This window comes from Athalia rosae, chromosome 3 (assembly GCF_917208135.1).
Source record: "Athalia rosae chromosome 3, iyAthRosa1.1, whole genome shotgun sequence".
Lineage (NCBI taxonomy): Eukaryota > Metazoa > Arthropoda > Insecta > Hymenoptera > Athaliidae > Athalia > Athalia rosae.
Genome location: NC_064028.1, coordinates 7,468,247 through 7,491,509, shown reverse-complemented (window position 1 = coordinate 7,491,509; position 23,263 = coordinate 7,468,247). Strand labels below are relative to the sequence as shown.

Here is a 23,263-nt window from a genome sequence, read left to right as displayed (position 1 = left end):
CGTACCTGTATGTTACATGTACGTGTAACGTGTGTATAGAAATTGCTTTAGTGCAGCGTTGCAAGCCACCTGCTCGCGAGTGATCTTCGTCGACATTATATCCTCTCGAGAAACACTCGACGCGTCGGAGCCGAAGAACTCCGTCGTCAGATCTTTCTATCCATCTATTCGTCCACCTTTCTCTCTTGTACTTGGATTAATTACCTGCGTCTCGTACTTAACGCATTAATTATTCTTCTTGAAGGTTCCTCGATCGATCAGCCGATATCGGAAGTATTCGCGGTTCGCGCTGTTGTTCATTTCTGCAGGTATAATATTTGAAAAATAAAATTTCTTGCCGAGTTGGGAAATAATATACGAAATAATGTCATCGTGTCCATGTTGGTAAGGAGGCCTTTTTTCAAAGATTCTGAAATCGAGAATTTTTTCTCTTTTTGAACTTTTGTCAAATAACCGATAGAAAATGGAAAGTTATCTCTCCAACTGGTTCGTCAAGATCAACAGATTTAATCGTTTCGTATTCACTTTTCAATGTTTCAGACCTAGCGGTTTATGCAGACGTTCGATTTTTAAATATGTTTGAAAAGCTTAAAGTGAGGTAATTCGAGGTTTTGCAGATATACAAGGCGTGTGGCATCCGTCTGTGAAGAAGTGTAATTCGTGCCTCGTGCGAGTGATTAATTTTATGTATTACATCGGGATAATTTGCCGTTTCTCAGAAGAAACGCGAATCTTCCGTCTGCCGGAACGTCTGCCTACCTGTCTGTCCGTTTGTCTCTGAGGCAATCGAGTTGCTTCTCCAACTAATTATTATATATCATGAAAAAAAAGAAGAACTCTCATTTCAGTTGAGTCGCCGAACGGGTTTTCGTTCTCGTGAAATTTAATCGTCGTCTTCATATATACGAGTCATTCAACGTCGAACGGGACACTGTTTCCAAAATAATTTATAAACTAGTTGAAACTCTTTCGACGTCTCGAGGGGTCCCGTCATTATTTTGATGTATTTTGACTTCAGAAATCCGAATCTGAAAGTCAATTTGATCTATCTATAAAATTGATCGAGTTATCGCCATTTTTTCGCTTTTCCAAGCAGAAAGATGAAAAATGAAAAAAATTCGTGGCTCAATTTGACCAACGGATTCGTGTTCCCGACGTCAGAATACGTAAGAACAGTGCCCTACGATCGATTTGAAAAATACTTCATTTTTGGCCGAAAAATCGAAAAAATCCAAATGGGGTATACCCCAAATTTGTTCATTTTTTTGGGTCAGAAATCAAAATTTTCGTGGGGAATTCGGTCATTCGAATTTTAGAGTATATTAATTCCGTAGCTTTTCAAATCTATCGTTGTTTCGCGTGATGTATATCAGACATCGATTTTTTCTCGATCTTTTTCGATGGTCTGTCTTTCTTCTATACCGTGGACAGGTTCGAAAATAATGTGCTAGAGTAATATACCCAGCTGTACACCCATTATAGGCACTGGTTATGGATCAGATAAGCGTGAACAAGAATTGAAATGAGACTTATTTAAGCGAACTAAATTCGACTAAAGGTAGTTGGACGATTTATAGCACAACCGGAGATTTTTATCAAACTCATTGTGCCAACGTACGTATATAAATATACCCGTCTCTATATATGTATACATGTATATTGATTCGAATCTAATTGTAAGCCATCCAATACAAGCGACGCAGACACACAGTTCGTGAAATTAACTGACATTCGCATTCGCAAACAGTGGAAACGTGAGGTATTTCCATAGGTAATGCAAAGTAACGTAACTATAAATGTTAATATTTTTCTGAAGCAGGTGTTTTCACTCCATATAGTCGTATATAAATGTTTAGTCGCGACCAAGTTTCGAAACTCGTTTAAGGTCACGGTAATTTATTATCTACTTCGTCGTCGCGTCGAGCGGACCGCCGGTTGTGCAGCGATAACTTACACACGATACGTTTCTTCCGTCGTTTTGTTGCACCTCACTTTTCCCTTGCGTACAATAATGCGCTATGTACACATGGGTGTATCTATATGTACATATGTACACGATAACGTAAATATCTTAATTTTCATTTTAAGGACCCCCGTTCGCAAAGGTGCAATAATTCCATTTGTATGTATACCGCCCTATATTTTGCGCACCGTAGCGAATCGCCCGATTCACGACGCGGTCGAGTGAGGGAGAGAAAATGACGTGAAAAAAAAAAGAAAGAAGAAAAAAGTAACCCGAGACACACGCGCGGTCGCTACCACCACGCGCAGCTGTGGAGAGCCTCGCGTGGACGAGAAGAGAAAAAGTAAAAAAAAAGAGAAAAAATCTTGCGAAAAAGAGGAGGATGAAGAAGAAGAAGAAGAAGAAGAGGCCCCCTGCTGCTGCACCGACCCCATAACAGTTTTTCGCTTACTTCAGAACCATTTTCACGCTAACATAGATGATTTGTGCCCTCTGTTGCAACTACGCTATCCCCTCTTTTCACCCCTCTAGTCGTAATTATTTCACACCGGGATGCTCGCCTCGAGTCACGCGAGAAAACACTCATTTTTCATATTACCTAACACACCGCCCGTTGCACAGATTCGCAACACCCGGACGGCCGATCGCCGCGCGTCTTCCGTGTGAAATTTAATTGTTTTTTTTTTTTTTCTTTCTTTTGCGTTTCTTTTCCGATTAGAATCAGAGAGAAAAATGGTCTCGATTACCGTTCGACTTCGCGAAAACTGGAAAAGTGGAGAGAACGATCGCGCTCTTTAATTTCTCGAATCACGACAATATTCTTTTCTTTTTTTTTCTTTTTCTCTTAGCTACGGAAGAAATTCGTACGCGAGACAGTAATGGGCATTACGAAGGGTACGCGGAGCAAATTATGCGGCGTAAGGTTGGGTCCCATAGAATCTTCCGATCTGCATAATAGATCCGGTCTCATGCATATACGGAGCCGATAAATGTCCCGGGGTTTTGCTGCGCCATTGCAAAGTCACTCCAATTTATAATCAATTTTATAGCATTCACGGACTCCGCGTGCTCGCAGCGAAGATAAAACGAGGCAAATCAACCGTGGATTCGATCGACTAAGAATACGACCCTGTTTTGAATATTGCCGATCCGTAGCGAATTCTAACTGTTATAATATCACGCACTGCAGTTCGGACTGACGTTAAAACGAGATATTAACGAAACCCACTGATTTTCATGAAGAGAAAAATAGAAGTAAATAAAAAACGGCCATCGTCGTCATCGGTTGTGGAATATCGCCTGATCGCAGCTCCGAACGGAGGTGAAAAAAAATTCTTTTTCCATTATGTTTTATCGTTGCGCCGTTTTCGGCATTGACTTTTTAATAAACTGACGCAGAACGACGATGTCTTGTTCATTAATAACGTTGATAGCTCTATTGGAAGTAATGAGTTTGGAGGTTTTTTTGAATTTCGTCATATTTAACGAGTTAATTGTCGGCCGCTCGTTAATCCCGTAATTGTAAATTAACGGTGTTCGTCTTATTTATTTATTCATTCATTTTTATATTCATTCCTCTTAAGCTGTTGTTGGATTCGGGAGGCAGAGGTCAGTTTTGAGGGGATCGGACGTTGATCGATGAGATATTTCACTCCTTCGAGCGTCTCACGTCTGACTACACGGAAAACGAGATGGAAAAAAAGTCGCACGCTTCGAGCCGCTATTTTTTCTACGATTTCTCGTCCATTTCAATCTCGGAAACACGAACCCCATCGGCCAAATCAAGCCTGCGACTAAAAACCGACAATAATAACTCGATTGTTCCAATCTGTGGATCGATGATCGTGATGGTTAGCTGAAAAGTATTGGATAACTCGAGACCTGCAAAATTTTCAAGTGTTTGCTATGATATCAGCGGCTTCGTTGCGTCATTGAGTGCTTTGCGTACGTCAGCGTTATTCGGTGTAGCCCAGCCAGACGCCGCACCCTAAATAAAACCGGTAAATTGATGTTGAAATAGTAAATTACATCGGAGAGTAGTACGGTGTGCGGAATACACGCGCACTGCGGGTTATATATGTATATCTTGTTCGGGCGATGATCGCCGCGATAAAAATATGTTCACCGATATTTTCGTTTACGGGTAGAATAGCGAGCGGCGATAAGGCGCGGAAAGAAACACATCGAGGATAAAAGAATCGAAGACGAAAAAACGAACTACCTACGATGGGGATTCGTTGAATATCAGATGCTCCTTCGATGTGTCGTCGTAAAGTTCTCGTTCGTGTACCGAATTCTAATAATCTCGTGGAAACGGAGACGGTGGATATCTCACTCTTCCACAGCGAAGCGATGTACCAAATTTTTTTGGAAAACACGATACAATAGAATTTCGGTTCCTTCCACGCGTCAAAGTGAGAAAATTGAATTAATGAGAATGAAGCAGATACGCTCGTCTATTCGAGTGTCGTCGATTTTAATGAAAGTAGTCGGAGTGACGGGAAGAGTTTTGATTCCCGTACACGTTGCGCGCGGCTCGGTAAAAGTTCGAGCAACACGGCTCAGGAGGTATAGGTACGACGTATAGGGGAACCGCGGAGTCGGCCGCTAACAGCGATCGACCATTTCTCTCGTGTTTTATTATCGGACATCGGATACCTTCTCGCTAGCGTTATTCTATCGTCTTGTTCAGAAATCCCTCGTCGAGGTTTCACTTGCCATTACCGGATTCGAAGGATTACCAGGTTTACCAATAGCAACAGATACCGTAGCGACTCGCTGTGAGGGGAAATCGAATACAAAAACCGCCTCGACGACTGCCGTCTCCCCTTCGGGGAGCGCAACGATTTTTCCAATTCGCTCGTCTGTAATTAGGGAAATTTCAGAACTTCGCCCCCTATACAGTCGTCGCGAAGATAATTGAGGCCGAACATGGAGGTAAAATGATTTTTCAGGTGTGCGAAATGTGACCGGTCATTTTCAGCCGGTTAGTCGAAGAGTCGCTTATCGCGAGGCCCTCGGAAATAGAAAAGATTATACAGTCCGAGCTGTACGAATTGATCTTACGCGCCCGATATCGTACCTCGTAACCTTAATTCACCGGAACTATATGCCGAGATTACGAGCCTCGGGGGAAGTAATACGAACTACGGTAAAACGATGGGCTTATACATATACATGTATATAATAAGTACACGGTTGAATTTGGGTTACGTTAACGATTTCAGCGTATAAGAGTCGGAGAGGAAGTTTCGGGGTGAAACGGCGATGAATGAATTCGAACGAAGTAGAGAAAAAAAAAAAAAAAAAACAAAATAAAAAATGAAGGAGGTACGCGTCTAAAGAGAAAAGAATAAAAGTCAAAAACAGGAATAAAAGAAAAAAAATATTAACGGCACCGCGAGCTTTTTCCGCGAGAAAACGAGGTCCTTGCGTCCTTGAACGTGTCTTCGGAACTTTTTCGAGAGTCCTCGATGCGAACGCTCCGACTGGTATATCGATCGTTGAATACGTGAAGGAAGAAAACTGGAAGAAAGTATAGCGTGTATGAAGTAAGAAAAACAAAAAAAACAAAAAAAAAAAATAACTGACGGTCCCGTTGTTGAAAAAATATCGGCTAAAAGGGATGAGAACTTTTTCTACATCTACTTTCGCCTGTCGTAAGTTTACATCGTTCATTTTTCATCTCGTCTTTCGACCTCGAATCTCGTTCTCCATTTACCTCGGTATCGAAACGCACGTTGTAATTTTCGAAAAAATTTTTTCAAGAGGATTGAAAAAAAAAAAAGAAAAAACATCCAGTCCGAGCGAGAGGATATCAATTCGGTGGTCGTTAGCAAAACTACCCACTTGACCTCGGGATCCGCTTAAGATCGGTCGTCTTGAATATTCATCAAATTTACTTTTCTAATGTCCCCGAACGAGCTGAGTCTGGGGGGGACGGACGTCTCCGACGTTAGAAATCCTCTTCGCTACTCAACTTTCACAATTCGCTCGTCTTATTGTTACCAGCTCGTTTCGTAGCGTATACGCCGGGCGCGCCCGAAGCGTTAAGAAAATGTAAGTGCCCATTTCTTTTCAACGCTCTGCCAGGACCACGGTCTCCCCCCTTTGTTTTTTCTTTTTTTTTTTTTATCTTATACTTTCTATTTCGTTCCTTCTTTTTCTACCTTTTAATCTTTTTTTTTTTTTGCTTCGAGATCCTGAAGGAGCAGGAGTCTCGGGTTTATACCGGATCAAGGATCGCGGAGCAGCGGGACATTCGCGGAGCTTTTTTCTTCCTCGGGGATCTCGGATCTTCGGAGACTTCTTCGCGCGCACGACCGACGTGTTGGTTTTGGGTATAGGTAGGTGCGTGTACCCATAATAATGCACGGTAAGATGACGACGGTGGCGATGGAGATGGCCAATTTAATCAGCGGGTTTAAGAAAAATTCCATGCATGAACAACGCTCAGCTTATAACCCATATCTATGGAAATGGGAATGGTTAGCGGTACGAGAAAATGATTCCGGGAATGACGCGTCCTGCGGCGTTACAATACGGAGGTTATACGGTTACACGGAAAGAAAAGGGGGACTCGAAGAATATCGCGATTCGGGGACGATATTTACTTCTGTTCAACCACGATAATTCGACGTGGTGGTAACGTTTGTTATCGTCAGGTCTCCGACGGTGAAACGGCGCTTCCTCGATATCTGTCTTGTCGTTAACTTTCAACGGTTGACCCGAAATTCACTAAATTTCTTTCATTCGAATGGATTACACGGCTATTGTCCGAAGAGTGTCCAATTTTCATGAATACTTTACTCGATTTAATTCTAATTACTGCGATTCCGTTATCGGATTGTGAACGAAAAAAAATCGACCGTCGAACGACTTTCAGTTCCAGTCATCAGAATTTGTGGTGCGACACCGCGTGACGTTTCGCTCTTTCCGCGCGGTATCGCGAGCGAACGGTAAAATTTTTTAATCGTTGATCCGGTATTCACTGTCGTATGGAAAAAGTGAATAATAAAAAAAACGTGATGCGGGAGGATCGGTTAACGGACGGCGAACATCGGTTGTTATATTAGTCGTAAACGTTTTGACCGGTGACGCGAATCAAGGGTAAAAAATTGTTCCCGCGGGACTGGAATCCCATTAATGGATTTTTCTGGGTTAACAATTATCGCTAATTCACCGTTACGTCATTATCTCGGCAGCGAGTCTTACTGCGCCGCTGCGAGAATTCCATGTACACACAGACCTTTTGCCAAGCTGTGGTTGACCGCGTGTACCAGTTTCATTATCTTGTAATTCAAGAGTTTCCTACATACGCCGCGACACAATGATATTTTATAAACACTCGCGAACAACGTTACTTTTATTCCGATTCTCGAGCCGCGGTATTGATCGCTGAGAAAAATTGACCGACGAGATGACGCAACAATCGTATCGACGGATGCATTATATGTATGTATATGCATAATTTGCGATCGTTGAAAAACGAAATAAAAATAAGGCGAGCGCGGAATTATTTCCTCATCGCACCTTCTAAGCCTATAATCTCTTACCTCTTACGTACTCTCCCATGCACCGAAGACGTAAAGATTTATACTTAAAAGCATTTCATGTGTTTCAAATGTCCGCCCACGATATGAACCGTGCGGCCGGCTTTCGTCTGATGTGGTACGCGCGCGAAGCCGAGGCGTTTGTCTTTCCTTTCATTTCTTCTCTTTCTCTGTTTTCCGTTTTTCCTTTTCGTATATATATATATATATTTTCTTTTTTCTCGAGTGAGGACTTAATTTCCGTCGTCTTCCCGCTCGTGGTTGAAAGATAAAAATTAATCCGTGAGATTAACGGGAGAGCGACGCGCTTAAATACATGAGTCTGGATCGGGGAAGGTACACGGCGAGCTCGGGGGTGCAGGGTGCGAGCGAGGAGAAGAAAAAATGATTGAAACAACATTTTTCCGAACATGACGAGGAATCGGAGGATCTACAGCGGGGTAATAATCATAACGTTCGGATCACAAAACTGTTCCCAGTTAAACCCTACGTAACCGCGTATTTTAACGGGTTATATACATGAGACGCGGCGCCATATATGCGGATCTGATCTACGTCGGGAGTTTGAAATTCGATATTGACTACGAATATCACCTTTCAAAGTACCTCTATTTCGCTTGACAGCGATACTGCAGCTCTACCCAAATTTACCTAATTTACCAATGATTTGCTAACGCAGTTCTGAATTCCTAGTTGGAGTATATTTCATACCCCCCCTACCACCCCGCCCCCCTTTCACCGCGTCAACGGCGTCCTCGCGATGTCGGTAACGCGATACGGGAATGATACCGTCTAAATTCCAAATCTAGGTGAACGGGATCAGACCGAAAAGTTTCCACATCGCAGGTCACCGAATTTCTCGACCCTCTAAGTACCATTCTTTTTTCGACACTGGTACTGTTAACTTAATTTCAGTTTCCAATTAATTCCCATTTTTATTATTCAACTGATCTAGAAAGTTTTTTAGTCGTAGCATTCCAGGTAATGGAGCCGAATACCGGCGTATGGTATAGGGGGGAAAAAAAAACGCGGCAAAAACTGTCAGGGCATCGTCCTAAACCGGCCCTCGTAATGGTTGAGTTGAGCCGGTGATTTAGTGGAGAAGATCGTATTTCTTGCGATGTCACATATATATATATATATATAAAAGCAGGTAAAAGCGTGGGGTACGTGGTGGGGATGAAACTTAAATTAGAAAACATTATATCGAACGACGATCCGACCCGTTGTTATATGGGATCATCGCGCCGTCACCCCCCGTACGAAGACGTCTCGGAAGACAATTATCCGATGTACCTTAGAGACCCCTGCATGTGACCGAAAAGCCGGGCCAATTTCAATTCGTCGGAGATTTTAAGACTCGTTAAGGAATAAAGATCGTCGTCAACGCCCGAAAAATGGCTTCAACGGAATCGGTGACTAATCGATGTTTAGGATTTACTTTTGAATTAGGATATATCCGGAAAAAGAAGCGAAGATTTTCCACCCTCTTCTGGGTTTTTTTTTTTTCTTCTCTTTTTCTTCTTTTTTTTTTTTGTCTCAGACGGAGGGACATCGATCATTCGCAGAATTTCGCCTCGGCCTCCGCGACATTTGGACGGAGATTATAATGTGATTCGTCACGGAAATGTTACGTCCTTCAAAGCTCGGAAGTGTATGGAAAGCGCGCGTGCGGTTCTTCCTCCTCCTCCTCCCCCTCTTCTTCTTCTATTTCTTCTTCTTCTTCTTCTTGCGCAGCTGCAACTATACGACGGTGGAAGAAAATTGCTTTCGTCTCATTTTTCTCGAATTTATTTGCTTAGTCGTATCATCGGTACGGCGTTCAAACTACTCCACCTCAGCTTCTTCTTCTTCTTCTTCTTCTTCCTCTACTTCCATTCCTTCTTCTTTACCCATGTAAAATCTTTTCCCTGCATCCAGCAACCGCAGCACAATTCCGCAAGATCGACGGTTAAAACGTCTGCTCTCCTGGCGGTGCAGTTGTATATTTACCATAGGGACGCCTAAGTCTTCTATTTACATACCAATACGATCTAACATATGTGCAAACCATGATGTGTATAGGTACACGAGCGAAACTACCTCGTCCCGAATCCCTCGGGAATCGAGATATGCGGGGAACGGGATGTATAAAAGTTGTACGTATACCTACACGGTACAGCTGTATCCCGCTATAGAAAAGACGCGTCGTCGAGTGACCCTGTGATGTAATGTATAACGTACGGGGTAAAAGTCGCGGAAATTTTTTTCATCTGCCGTAAAAAATTGTTTTTTATTTTTTTTCGAATCGAATTTTTTGCCTTTTACTTTCCGGAGTGTCGAATACACCCACGAAACTCGTACGAGTTGAAAAAAAAAACGTGCGGATAATTATACATGGAAAATGTGAAATGCGACGTGAGTAAAGTGAAAATTTCTATTCGTATAAACAGCTCACAATTAAATTCAGGTCCATGCGTTAACGACTTCTGTGCGTCGGAAAATTGCACAACGTTGAAAGAAAAAAACTGTGTACGTATAATCATAAAAAATGACGTAGATGGAAAACGTATACCGTCCATGTTGTAAACCAACCCGCGAGCTTCTCTCGTACACGGCCAACTTCTAGTAGCTGTGGGGTTCGTATGGGGCATTTTTACGAAAAATTTTAATCGAAACGCCAAATCGCAAGCTGCTTGAGAATTATTATCTTCGCTCAACGTTCTCCGGATTTACATGAAAACTTGGAATTAAAAAGTTTGATTCGCAGGGAGATTCCATTCGATCGTTTTTTTTAGGACTCTAAATTTTTTCAAAATGGAATCTATAGTGATTTCCGAATTTCGACTCATTGCGGTGAAAGACGAAGAACGTTTTACGGTGGGAATTTTCCATGGCGAATTGCCGCGGAATACCCCATACAATACACGCTGCTCGTCGATGTATTCACGGTTGCAGCGTGCCGGATCCTAGACGTACGACATGCATATTCAATTTTCACCGTCATTAAAAAATCATCAACCGAACGCCATCTCGCATCGCCTCGTCTGTTCGGGAATACGATGCTAAATATTAACGGATTATGCAGAGCGCCCGTACGCTCCCATAGTCGGTCGGAACATGAGGAATGTTTAAACGACTATTTTCAAAGGAACTGCGCCGGAATCTACCATCGGCGTAATTATTTTCACATGATAAAATCAAGCGAACTTGGGGGTCAGCTCGTATTGTGAGTAATTTCAGATAAATTTCAAATCTCGCTCGGTAAAGTGTCTGTGGGGGAGGGGGGGAGACGGGGGGCGAATCCGAGGAGAGTCAAGCGTGCCGAAGTCTTGCGGGAATTTGGAATCTGTATTCCCGATCAATCCCATAAAAATCCCAAGGAATCTGTCCTCCAGATGCTTATATACTGCCGGAAAGTTACCGCCCCGTAGCCGTATATTTCCATCGTCGCTCAATTTGTAGCTAATGCCCGAGGATTATTGTAAAATATCGACGATACGGTCAACATTTTACCGGCCCTGACAACCAATCCGGTGTCGTGAAATTTCACGATTTCGGATACGGGGGTCGACGGGGTGATTCGCCTCGCGGATCCGCGGAAGGGGCGAAACCTTGAGCCAAACATGAATTTCGCCGCCTAGCGCCCGCACCGCCGCCCCGCTTCGAACGGATATGTATTGTCTTGATTTGTGTTATTGCTATTTGTTTGGACTATATCCACTCGATTTCAGGCTCAGTCAGCTTATCCGACAAAAAGCCCAACGCCGAATTCGGATGATTTCTTGACTGCTTCTTTTTTTTTCCCCCTTCATTTTTCTGTTCCTCTATTTTTTAAATATACATATATATCCCAAACCGCGGTCCTTGCGAAAATCATTCGATCCGCCGAAAAAATCCCGACGTACAATAAAACTCGAAGAAATTGCCGAAAATTCCATTATGGAAAATATACAACGGCATCATTCAATTTTTATGGATTTTTTATTTTCATTTTATTCGGTCGGTTTTTTTGCTTCTTTCGGATTCTAGGTCAAATTTTGGTGCGCGTGGGTCGTACGACGTACAATCATCATTCCTCCTTCGCTACTAGAGAAATTCTTGTACTCGACTAGAAATAAAAAGAAAAAGAAAAATAGAAAAAAAAAAATAAAAAAGGAACCAATTCCAACAAATGCGCAACGGGAATTAAGACAAGTTTGAAGTTAGTTGATATAAGTTCGAATCTTGCCGGGAAACTTGTGAGAGAGTTTTCGGTTCGTAGGTCGCTGGAAACGGCACGAGAATATCTCGAACCAGATGGAACTTGAGCATTCAAAGTTCTCAGGGACACACACACACAGAGTAGGGCGGCCACATACGCGATTGAAAATTGCGAGCTTTTGAACGCGTCCCGTAGAATTTCTCCCCCATTCATAGCACTTTTTCGTAACCCTCGAACATCCGCGTTTCTCGACGCTACGAAATCCCCCGTCAATTTTTTATATTCTCGCGAGACAGACGCGATTCTTCGAAGCGTCTCATTTTTACGATAGCATATCGTACCGCCCGGGAAAAACTCCGTCGAATTAATTACACCTCGAACGGATCAACCTGGGATCTCAGATTCGTCGAGTGAATCACGTGACTCTGAGTAGGTTGATTAACCGCCTAGGTTTTATTGGGTAATTGTCGGGGGTGAGTCAAGCGACTGCCTAATTTCGGAAGACGTGAGGTGGCGCGCGACCAATCCGAAGGGATGCTCGCGCTCCCGGATTATTGTTAGATGAGCGGATAAAACATACCGCGTACCTTATGCTTCCCAAATGACGAGCGAGGATCACACGAGCCTCATCCTGATCCTGATCCTGATTCTGATCCTGATCCTGGACGCGCCCAGAGAAACGGCTGATTTACGCGCTTCACTCCCTACGGTTGGGGGCCGGGTGCAGCGCCGATCATTATTCTGTAACACCAAACGTCATTTATGGTACATAAATAATTATAACAACATAGGCATCGGCAGCGTTATTACAGACAGTCCGAGTATGCGTATATTTGTACGCATATATATACATATATATATTGCAGCTAATACCCACGATTAATCTTAATCCGATTTCATTTGATTCCATGAAGCGCCATTCTCTCATCGTTCCACCATCGCCGGAATATTCGGAGAGATTAATTTAAATTATTTCTCTCTTTGCGAAAAATAAAATAAAATAAAATAAAATAAAATAGAATAAAAATAAAAATATGCCACGCCCCGGATTTGAATCGCGTAGGCGATATCGATTACACGGTTTTAAAATAATCACGTCCCTAGTAGTTTGAAAATAATTTTCCTTTTATTTTATTGTTAGTTAGTCTTGTTTTTATAAGTGTATACGTTAAATTTAACGTGTTGTATTTTACGTATACGGTGTACCGGAAAAGAATATTCCCAAAGTAATCCTGACGGGATAACCTGAGGGTGCAGGCTCAAGTCCATGGCAATAAGTAGGTTGTAATAATAATTGGCATCTCGCGTGTTTCTAGCGGCTCAAAGTTGTTTGATCATAGATTCGGTTCGCTCGGTTTTAGAAAGACCTAGCTAACGAACGCGAGAATTGGACGGACCGCTCGAAGCAGATGTGGTACGTGGATAACTTCTTCCCTTTTTTTTTCTCATTTCTCGTCCCTAAAGGGCCGACCGACCGCCCGTGTGCAGCGTAATTCAACTCGTTCGCGGGTGAATCCCGAAGTTACCGAAAACGGAACAAACTTCGTCGAAATGAAAAAGAAAAAAAGTCACTGCACTCGACCCGGAAATATCTATTTGACGTCGAGCGTCTTGGGTTTCGTTAAAAAATACATTTTTTCATCTCATTCGTCATTCGAGTTGAAATTACACCTTGCACTCGTGCAGCTTACAATCGTGTAATTCCATACTCCGGACTCACCCCCTCCTTCGGGGAACGAGACCGTCGAAGAAACTTTTCTGCGGAGAGATTTCGATCGTTTCAGTTCGCGGCTTCCTTATCTCGTATAACCGGATAAAGTTTTTAAAATCTTTACGGTTCCCGGATCGTGCCGAGATCTTTACCGGTAGAGATAATTATTTTCAGTTGTGATATTGTGTTCTTATTTATATTCTTCTTTCTTATTTTTAGTTTTTATTCCACCGGTTTTTCTTGTATATATACGATAAATACATGAATATTCAAATTATACCGCACCCCCCGCGGCATTTATTCTCCCGATTGACTTTTCTCCTGTTGGAATTCTTTTTCTTTCTTTCTTTCTTTCTGTCTTTCGCTTCTTTCTCTTTTATTTCATTTCTTTCTCCAGACGACGAGGGGGATCCTCGACCGATTCTTTATACCTTTCATTTTCAATTTTTTATCCATCAACCCGCTCTTCGGAACGACCGGTTTCTTCTCGCGAGCTCGATATATCATATTATTCTGCGATTGATGGGATGTGACGTTACGGGTGAACGCTCGTATTTTTCCTCACCCCATATATTATATACATTATATATTATACAATAAAAGACGTAACGGATGTTCGCATTTCTTAAACCGCATAATAATACGCGTTGCCATGCAGCACATATGTATGTATCGCGCATATACAATACGTTTCCCTCGCTTCGTATCTCGGATAAAAATGATCCAACGTACGTACGTACGATTCGCGAGGACCACTCTTTCGGAAATTGATGTATTTTTTTTTTTTTCTCGTTTTCAGAAGATTTTTTAAAAATGTCGAAAGATGTGCGCTTGTAAACGCGTCGATTCGTGAATCTCTCCACCTCCTCCGTCGACCTCTTTTTGTTTCGCTCCCTTTTTATCTCGTGTCTTTCTCATGGGAAATTGATAGGAAAGTTTGCGACCCGGACATCCGGAGATTAATAGGAGGCTCCGCGCGAGCGGTTGTACCAACTGAAATGGAAGGTTTGCCGGAAGCTGGATGAGCTTTTCGAAGCCCTCAGCTGAGCCTACGACAATATTATTCCCTCGCGAGAGTTTTTCTTCGAGCGATGCTACGGCCGAAAATTCAGCCACTCAAAAATCGAAGGGAAAACTTTGTTACGTAGGAAACGAGGTGAAAATTATAACGGGACGGTGGGCGACCCGGGGTTTCCCGTCGCGAATTGAAATTTTCAATTTTTTTCATCTTCAAAATTCACGCTCGAAACGGGCGAAAGAACGGAGAACGAGATAAGGGTACGGTGATAATAAGTGGAATGATGATGACGATAATAATAATTGTGACAATAAGGATAACGACAATGGAGGAACTGCGTCGCTTCTTTCTGCTTTTGCTTCTGGTAATTTCGCAGGTTCTGCGAGGGGGGTGGGGGGAGGGGGTGAGGAGAACGAGAAGAATAACGTAAACGTGCGGAGGCACAAGGACCCCGCGGAGGCGCACCTCGCGCTCGTACCCACCCCGCGTCGTGCAGCTTCTTCTTTTTTTTTTTCTTTTGTCTTCACCGTTTTTCTCCATATTTTCCCTTGCCCCATCCATCCCTGCGCACATGCAGTGTTCTTGTTCCGCCTACTTTTTATTCTTTACTCTTCCCTTTCACTTATTTTATTTATTCATTTTTTGTTTCTACCTTTTATTTTCTTTTTTTTTTTTGTATTTTTCTTTATTTCTTTCTTGCCGAGGGATCTCCGCGCGTTGAGTCGAGATGACAAATCGGGGGGAGTAGTATAAGAGATGAAATTTATTCAACGGAAGCGCGTTCAACGCCTCAACGCGGAAATCTGCTGCTAACATACGAAATGCTCTGTATTCTCTCTACGAGCTCGCTGTATCGAAATATACATCACCGCCCTCCCCTCCCCTTCGCCCCCGCTCGTTCTTTATACCTTGATTTCTTATTGAACGATCATAAATTATTCGTTTTCACGTGAAACCTACGTACATACGTACGTACCCCACGTAAACTGCAGTATGGAGCATATTAAATTTTACTAGCTGCGATACAATTTTTGTGAAGGAAATTTATCTATTAATTTTCGATAAATCGATACGTTATCATTTTTTATTCGACAAGTTTTATTTTTCGGATCGTAAGAAAGAAGGGCTGCACGTTCTTCGGATAATTTGAAAAATTTTTCAACCTGGTTGAAGAAGAAAATACATACCAAATAATAATAACGATCGTATATAATGAAAAACCATTGCCCAGCTCGCCCTGCTTTTAAGAATTTAATATGAGTTATAACAGTCCGTTTATTATTAAGTTATTATCATTGTTGATACCATTATTATTATCATTATCAACATTAACTTGGTTTTTATTCCTTCCATTTTTTGTTTCTGTTATCGCCGGAACGCATATACATATTTATGTATGTTTTTTTTTTTTTTTTTTTTTTTACGTAGGAATGGTAAAAGCTTTTACAGTTCTCGGTAGAGCTTTCAAGAATCTTATTCATTTTTATTCCGTTGGTGTTATCATGATTATTATTTTTTTTTTGAAATGTTTTTTCACTTTTCTTCTCTAATCAGGAGCGAATCTTGCGGGGATCTCGGCACTCCTTCCCTCGCAAGCATTTTCACAATGTGGAGTGTATTCTCATGTGTAGGTACGTGTGTACAGCGAATGCGAATACATAGGTATGTATACGAGGAAACAAAAAGCCCGTGGTATTGTATCGGTCAAATTCAGACGTCTCGACGGTCAATTTAGTCTCGCCTTGGCAAGCATAAAAATCGTTCCCTTTTTCGCGAAAATTCGTCGAATCAGATTTAGTCGAGGGTTGCGCTCGGGGGGTCGCGAGACTCCTCGGGTCATGGGTTTCGGAACCTAATCGCTCCGCCATCTGTTCTCCTCCCCCATCGTCTATATTTCTATGTATATATGTACATTTTTTTGTTCTCTCCTTTCTCTCTCAGTTTTTTTTTTTTTTTTTTTCTATTTCTGTTTACTCTTTTTATTCCCTCTTATTTTCTTATCACCTCCCCTCGTATAAGCCTTCCTCTTCAACCCCATTTCCGATATTTAAAACATCGATCCTCCATTCTTCTCGATCTATCGCATACGCCGATCCCATTCATCACACGATTCTCATTTTTTCCCCCCGTATTGTACGCGCTCGTATTGTACGCGCGATCGAAATTAGGCTGCGAATCACCCGGTGAAATTTCGAAAATCAGATCACGCTTACCGCACATTACAACGGTGCGTTGAGTTTTGGATTTTTAATTCATTTTTTTTTTTTTTTCTGATTTTATTTCGTTTTTTTGCGGTGTTCTCTATCTTTCAATATTCGTCGTGCAGAAAAGAGGCTGTAATTCAACCTTCAACTTATGCAATATAACGTATATAATAAGAGAATTTTATTCAAAGCACGAGGAACCGTATTGTGCGGATAAAAAATTCCTCCCCTTCACTTCCTCACCCGGTTTCATAAGTGTATGTATATTTCTATAAACGGCCTTTTTCTCTCTCTGTCTGTCTCTGGTTTTTTTTTCCGTTCAGTTTCTCCATCTTCACCAAAAAGTGAGTAACTTATACGCGCCTCGTACCGAAGGGTTTTCAACATATTTCCCATATACTCCGATACGTGGATCTCCGAGTGTTCGAGCGAAGCGTAGAAGCCCGAACTTTCGTAAAAGCAACTCGCTATTATAATTGCTAAATATTCTACCCCACTTGTATTTTATGTATTTTTATGTGAAGGGTGCCGATATACCTGTACCAGCTATCTCCTTGTTTTAAATTTTACACTCGAGACTATAATGCATTAATGCAAGGTCTTCTCCACTCCTTGCTCGGTTTCGTTGCGGAAATGAGGTGGAAGGGGAAAGATAATGAAGAGAGAGAGAGAGAGAAATGAATAATGAATATGAAAAAAAAACCATAAAAATAAAAAATAGAAAATTAAAAATGGAGGAGTATTGTTCACTCATTTACCGCAGATGCATTAGGCGTTAATCAAGCACACCGTTTCCAAGTATCACGTTTCATTCGCGGTTCGTGTTTCACGTTTCAAATTACGCTCGCTCCTGCACCGCATCAGCATCAGCAGCTTCAGAAGCGGGGGCGAGAGCAACCTTTTTTTTTTTTTTTTTTGTTCCTCATTTTCATTCTTCTTTAACTCTTTTTCAATTTTATTATTCCTTCATCCCTGTTTTTCTCGCTCTCCCTCTCTCTCTCTCTTTGCAACGAAGTAGGGGATGCATGTATACGGTGCATGCATAGCAGGTTCGAATACCTACTCATCGGTACACTTTGAGAGGTCTCAACGAATCATCATGTTCCATTATTCTCTCTCATGGCTCTTTACTCTCCGACGGGAAACATCGCGATGCCGCTGCTGGTTCTGCTTCTGCTTCTGATTTTGCTTTTCTCCGCGCGCGTCTCGAGTGGCCTTAGCCAACGCTGTTTGCTGCCGTTTGCTGTTCGTTGTTTGCTGCATCTACAGGTTCTTCTCTTGTAGCTGCCGAACTCTTGAAAGCAACTAGGTACCTACCCACCCACCTCTACCTACCTACCCTCCCTCTTCGAATACTGCAGAGGCCAAAGCGAACGAAGTGAAGTGGCGCGGCAATGTAGAGGCGAGGAGATTTTCAGGGAGGGGGGATGATGTTTTGCGAGAACAATATAAATTTTGTAACATTTCTCTCCTCGTATAAAAATAGGAAACAAATAAACGAAATAAAAGGAACGGCAACGATGCCCCGGTGCCCTCCCTCCAGCCGTACGCCGCCGGTTCTCAGGTTTTGCGATAGCCGAACGTTTCTGCAACAGCAGCAACAACCGAGAACCACCCGTACAACCTGCCGAGGGAAATAAAGGGGAGAAACTTTTTCCAAAAGAACGGGAGCGGGAGGGGAAGCGGGAGGGAGGTGAGGGTGGTAGGAATATTTTCAGTGAGAAAAGTTACGGTGTACATGCGTCATGTTCTCGTGAAAAGTTTGAAGTAGCCAGATTTTTCTCTTTTGTATTCCTCTTCGTATTCATTTTTCCGTTATTTAACGTAATTTTGCACAGCTAGTTAATCGAATCGGTTTTCTCCTTTGTCCGTCCTCGCTCCTCATTTCTTCGTGTCATTTTTGGTGTCTGCGGCATTTGTAGCTGGATTATCTTATTTTTACGATTCTCGAAAGAGACGCCCAACTTCGAGATGACGCGAGATTAAAGCTGCGAAGGACGAATGAATGACGTGAGAAATGGCGCAGAATTTTAGTAGGACAGTTACCAAGAAACGAGGAGAACGAAGGGATGATTTTCCAAGGACTTGATTCGTACGCGATAACTCACGGGCGAAAGGAATGAAAAGAAGAACGGAAAAAAAAATTAAGAACGAGCGTTTGAAATTAATCAATTATAAAAAAAAAAGAAAAAGAAGAAAAAAAAAATGACCATAATCTCTCGCTACAACGCGAACCACTGCCGCTGACTTGGAAAACAACCGCCATTTTCCTTTATTCTTCACTTTTCTTTCGCATCGCCTTTCTAGTTCGCCTTTTTACTTTTCAGTTGCCTTCAAAGTCCTTATTCATAATAGGGCAAAGAATAAGTTGTTTCCAAGACGACGAGAGAAAACTTTTCAGGTACACACGTAATCCTGCTATAACTAAAATTCGAGTAGACGAAAAAAAAAACAAACAAAAAAAAAAAAAGAATTTTAATAAAATTTTTTAGTAGATTCGTTTCTTTGGCGCGAGAAAATGGCGATGGGGAAATTGATCCGTTACCCTAGTCTGTCGCAGCGATTTCTATAGACTTTTCTCTTCCCATTTTCGTCCCTTTCACTTATCCAAAGAAAAATCGAAATAGGCTTCGGACGGAGTATAACAGGACAGTCGGCCGATGGGAAGGGAATTAATGGAGAATGAATATAAACACTGAGTGAAAATAAATAAACATGAGATGAAGGGGCGGGGGGAGGGGGGGGGGGGGGAGCGAAAATAAAACCGAATAAAATACAATTCTCTTTTAAATTTTCTCCTCGTCCGTATTCGGTATAACGTAATATACCCAGGGATACCTTATACACGGATTCAACCGTCGGTTTGGCCGGGCTTTGAAAAATATGGAATCTCCACGTAAAACTCTTTAATCCTTTGATACCAAAGTCTCGTCTCCGCTCCGACGATTTCTACGAGACTTTTGCCCTCCCTACGAACTCTGTCTCTCTGTGGTTGCCGATATGAATTTACTGGCTTTTTGCGACGACGACGAGACGTTCTCCTCTCCTCTCCTCTTTTTTTTTTTTTTTCTCCCCATCTCTTTTTCATTTATCTAAGGTCTGTTTGCGCGCGGAGCGGAGACACGGCCAAGGGAGGAGGTTGGTTTCTTTTATAACGGTGTATAAGAAGAGTTCGAGTTCGGGGCTCGTCTACCGCAGGGGACTCGATATGAATCCATGCTCGACGCGTCACGAACCACCTACACGCACACACACAAACACATAAACACGTGTGTATCTCTCGGAATCTCGGGATCCTTTCGAGATTCGCTCCGCTGGTCCACCGCGAGGAGGTAAGCTCCTTGAGCTTTTGAGCTTTACCACGTTACCCACCGCCATTCAAGATTTCTCTATATCTTTAAGATACCGAGGACGCGTCATCGAGACAGTTTCAACGCCGCTGCAACCGGACTGAATTTTTTTTCTCGCGGGACCCCTGCACCGCCTGATTTCAAAAAAAAGAAAACGACAGAAGCCGCAATTTGACTAACAAGAGCAAAACGACGAAAGGACGAGGGTCAGCCTTCCGAACGCCAAATTTTTTCAACCGTATTTTCACCGTGTAAAAATCGCATCCACTGAGATGTTCCGTGGTACGAGGGTCGTCTTCTCCGTCGACGCGACCAAGTCAATTTTGATTATCTCTCGAAGGGGGTCGGAAGACGGGAAGGGAGAGAGAAGTTCGGCGAACGGATTCGGGGGACGGGGGATGCTGCAGACGGTCGGCGACGTCAGGCGTCGCTTTGTCTTCGTGCGGTGTCCGGCGCTAACGTGAGTTTCGCGGAACGGGGACGGATAACGTAAAGGGAACGCGAATGTGTAAGGTCGAATTCAAATCAGTGCTCAACTCACGTCTTCGATTGACCGTTCCGTGCTATTCAATGAGCTATTTTACTCTGGGGAAAGCGGCCGCTTAAAGGCTGACGGGCATTGGTTGATGCCCGGCGCACTCACCGCTGATTGGTCGGACGAAAAGGTATTTTGTTAGAGTCGGCTTTACTTGCGGATCACGTCTTCGGGCTGTCTGCCCCTGGGACTGGTTTGTTTCCGTTGTTAAGTTACCCATCCGTCCGTCCCGCACCACCTCTTCCCAACTTTCGCTACCGACGAAACCATCGCGTACCTTCGTACTACGTACGTACCTTCGTACTACGTACCTTCGTACCCCGTACCTACCGCACACTCCCTATGCCTGCTGACAATAAGCTCCGCTATTCTTCGAGACTTCCGGTAATTTCGTCGAATTTCACAGAACTTGACTCGTTCGATCTTTAGCGGAAACACGAGCATTCGAACTTCGTCGCGTCGAGAGTAAGTCGCGAAGGATGCTTGAAATTTTATTTATTCTTACAGGGGAGGGCGGGGGAGGGGGAAAGAATCGAAAGGAAGAGATGAGTGCGCCGATATATATTCCGGAGTTATCCGATGAAGGGGAATTAGAGACACTTTGCGTGAAATGAGGCGTCGTCGATTGTCGAACGGGAGGGTCACCTAATGATCGCTAAGATGCGAACGTGTCGTTCGTTTCCCCGACCCCGTGGTGACCCTGGGGAGTCGGAGTCACGTTCGAAAGTATCGGATACCCAACTCGAAGAAGTGACCAGTCCATGGAGAATTTTCGGAATTACATTACGGTAGCTCCGAGCAGGCGACGTCTGTCGTACCTCGCTTCCTTCCTCCGTTATATATATATATATATAAATATAAGGGGATTCCAGCCTAGGTACCTTCGTAAATAATGCATCGTGATAAAGCCCGGCGGACGATATAGCCGGCTCGATGTTGGGTAACGTTCGCTGATAAAAATGATCAAAGAAAATAGCCAATCTGCAAATTGGTCAAGGGAAGGTGCCGGAGGGATGGTCAGCGTCTTCTCCGAGGATGACGACGAGAGAAAAAAAAAAAAAAAAAAAAGGATAGAAGGAGACGAAGATGAGAAAGAAAAAGAAGGAAACACCCGAGAGTCCCTGCAGCGGATCCGAACTCCGGACCTACGAACGTTGGATAATGAAGGAAAGTTTCCTACACATCTTCGAGGTTTATTCCGGATTTCAAGCACGTCTCGAACATTTCCAGGTTGCCCGAGGTAACGGCGCCACCCGGCACGCCGCGGTTCCCCTAAATATGCTTACTGATTGGCCGGCATCCTACCGCCTTTGGATCTCCGTCGATTGGCCCATATTGAGTTTGCAGTACCGTTACTATACCCCATATATACCGATCCTCTTGCTTCTGCTTTTGCTTCTACTTCCAATCGTCTCCCATCGCCTTCTTCTTCTCCTCCTCCTCCTCTCCTCTCCTCTCCTCTCCTCTCCTCTCCTCTCCTCTCCTCTCCTCTCCTCTCCTTTCGTTTAGTTTCGTTTTTACCTCTAGTTTTCGAGGCACGTAACGATCCATCTGGCGAACTTATTTTTCGCTACTCTTTCGCTACCACGTGAGGATCGAGGTGCGAAACAACGGGTGATTCTCGGAGCCCCTTCCTGAGTTAGGCTCGAGGTTCGGCGCTGATCGAAGTACGTCCCGAATCGACATCGATCCGAGTAGCTCAAACACTTGTTTCCGACATACCACGTCACATCGCGATCGTGCCCACGTCATGTCGAAAGGCTCAAAAATCACGCGTCCAACTATTCGATCTTCTGGCTAAGAACAACCCCCATTCGACCCTTCGACGTCGAAATTCTCGAAGCGACGACGAATCCGACGGTTCCCTTTTTATCTTTCGTTTTTTTCCTTTTCATTATTCGCTTCGACCTCTCCGACGATCTACCGGCTTCCGTAGAGCGAAACTCATTCGCCGCGAACTACGGACTGATCCAATTACCGCAGTTGTTGCAGTTTCGATCGGGCTTTGGCTACGGGACGTACCGGTGAGGACGCGGTATTAATTTGTTTATACAACGTAGCGAAACGTGGGCTCCGCGTACACCTACCGTCACGAAATTCTTGACCACCGATCGCAGTCGTGCTATCTGAAATCGTGAGTGATAAATCAGCTGGTCGAGCGAGCGATCCGAGAGTAATCTTTTGAAACGTAAACGGTAAAAACCGGTTATGAAACGAAACGGTTACCAGCGACAATCCATCAACGCCGGTAGACACGGAGGCATGTAACTCCGCTTTCCTCCTATACCGCAGAACCGTGGCACAGAAATGCAATTCAACTTGTCCAAAAGGTTGAAGAATTTTCACATCGGAGTTACGCGCGAAAGTAGTAAAAAGAAAAAGAAGAAGAAGAAATTACGGGGTCAAAAAAGCCCTTGAAATACGCCGGGGCCGATCGGACGCGTCGAGTCCGATAATTTCTTTTATCGATCTCCGTTTGTATTATTAGCGATGACGATACACCGATGACGGGACCGTCCTTCTCGAGAATTTTCGAGATTGTTACCTTGGGTAAAACAACCGCGAGAGTAAAAATAATACGTTAATTATAATTGCTAATCATTTTTTTTACGGCGTTGGTTAAACATATTTATTCATTTATTTATCGATTTCCGTGCTCGTGACCGTCTTGTTTATTGCCATCGTGTCTTTTATTGCCACAAATAGCTTTTAATCGGCGTAACGAAACACCTGGGCAATCGGTACCG

The 23,263-nt window shown here is 43.2% G+C and overlaps 1 protein-coding gene across 3 annotated transcripts in view; it reads right to left on the bottom strand.

The window, feature by feature from the left end:
• LOC105689982 (leucine-rich repeats and immunoglobulin-like domains protein 1) overlaps positions 1 to 23,263 on the bottom strand; it is a 115,730-nt gene that overhangs the window by 67,244 nt on the left and 25,223 nt on the right. For 2 of the 3 annotated variants that reach the window (XM_012407438.3, XM_048652421.1), the window contains exon 2: positions 12,286 to 12,439. The gene's annotated coding sequence lies outside the window, so the exon portion shown is untranslated. Of the gene's footprint in view, positions 1 to 12,285; positions 12,440 to 12,891; positions 14,127 to 23,263 lie in introns of those variants that run through there. The other variant, XM_048652420.1, reaches the window with a different exon arrangement.